General features: G+C 40.2%; 1 protein-coding gene across 1 annotated transcript in view; it reads right to left on the bottom strand.

Annotated features, from left to right (window-relative positions):
* Nucleotides 1-423: 423 nt before the first annotated feature.
* Nucleotides 424-1788, bottom strand: part of Nars2 (asparaginyl-tRNA synthetase 2, mitochondrial) — a gene marked incomplete in the record, with an annotated part of 159637 nt that continues 158272 nt past the window's right edge. The window contains 1 exon segment of the mRNA XM_008844196.3: nucleotides 424-1683.

Below are 1788 nucleotides of genomic sequence, written 5' to 3'. Positions count from 1 at the left end.
GAACTCACTATGTAGACCAGGCTGGCCTTGAACCCACAGAGATCTGCCTGCCTCTGCCTCCCAAGTGCTGGGATTAAAGGCGTGCGCCACGACACCCAGCTCATGTCTTTTATATTTTTAATGTAGATTCTACACCAGAAAAAATGTATTTGTCTGAGTCAGATTTCTTTTTTGCTTAACATGTTGATTTCTAGTTCCATCCATTTTCCTGCAAATGACACTATCCTCCAGGGGCTGGATATAGTCCCCTGTACATATATACCACATATATGGTGTTTTCTTTGTCCATCTGCTGATGGGCATCTAGGCTGGTGCCACATCTTAGCTATTGTGAATTGTGACACCATAAGCATGAATGTGAAAGTATCCGTGGCATGCAGCTTTTGACGTAGTTTGGTATGTATTCAGGAGTGTACAGCAGGATCAGATGGTAGTTTTATTCATTTTTTTAAAGAAATCTCCATATTGACTTACACAGTAGCTGAACTAACATTCCTACCAACAGTATATAATAAGAGTTCCTTTTTTCCACATCCTTACCAGCATTTGTTATTTTCCTGATGATAGCCATTCTGACTGGGGTAAGATGGATTTTCAATGTAGCTTTGATTTTCATTTTCCTTTGTTCTACTGGTGTTAGACCCATATTTTTATTCTGCCTACCTCTACCTCCCGAGTGCTGGGATTAAACGCATGTGCCACCATGCCTGGCCATATTTTTATTCTCTATATACAGACATATAGAGTGCTGTTTGTTTGTAGAACTTTTTTTGTTTGTACAAGTTTTTCCCTCTTATATACCTGTTAGCCAGTTTTGTTTTGGTACTCTTTTCATTTTTATCTGACATCAGTATTTGTTTTTGTTCATTTATTAGTAAAGCACAAGTACTGAACCAAAGATGGAAACCATTGTGTGAACAACTTTTAAGGCAAAGAATACAATTTGCTGCTGAGTAAAGCTGCTGAAGACCTGAGACATGGAACAATATACATTTGCTGTCATAAGGATCTTTCCCCCAACATCAGACACATAGACCAAGCTTACATCTACTGTTCAGTCTTTAGTGATCTGACTTCTCTATACGTCTTAAGACGATTAGTATATACTAAAACTGGGGATTGTGCATGATCTAAAAGCTAGACTCATTCTCAGGGTTTATCTACTTCAAAGTGAATTCTGCTGATGAAATAATCTCAGGCCACAAAGGACTTGCCTAAGACTCCTCAGATACACTGGTGCTGGGACTGGAACCTGGAGCTACTTAAACTCTATATTCTTTCCATCACTGTTGTGGGTGTCCTGCTGTCACATAAGCACTACAGTTCTACTTGATCTCTTGAAAATAATGAGGGACATGACTCCTGGTGACTTTGGGAATGATAGTGCCTTAAGCTCCTTGGACTGTGGATATGGCCCTACCTCACAAAATCAACAGGACCAAGCCACGGGCTGATATCACAGATGTTTTAAAATGGTTTCTGCAGGCTGGTGAAATGGCTCAACAGGTTAAGGTGCTTGCCACCAAACCCAACAACATGAATTTGATCCCTGACACCCACAAGGTAGTTCCTGCAAGTTGTCCTTTGGCTTCTATATACACACTGGCATGCATGGTCCTTCCTCCCATAAAAAGATAATAATTTAAAAATAAATAAAATGTTCTCCGCATTTAGTCATCCAGGTTAGGTTTTTTTTTTTTTTTTGTATTTTTGAGACAGAGTCTCTCTGTAGCCCCAGCTGGCCTGGAACTCACTATGTAGACCAGGCTGGCCTTGAGCTCACAGAGA

Source organism: Nannospalax galili, unplaced genomic scaffold (genome assembly GCF_000622305.1).
Source record: "Nannospalax galili isolate Female #2095 unplaced genomic scaffold, S.galili_v1.0 scaffold278, whole genome shotgun sequence".
Taxonomy (NCBI): domain Eukaryota; kingdom Metazoa; phylum Chordata; class Mammalia; order Rodentia; family Spalacidae; genus Nannospalax; species Nannospalax galili.
This window is presented reverse-complemented; position numbering and strand designations above follow the sequence as displayed.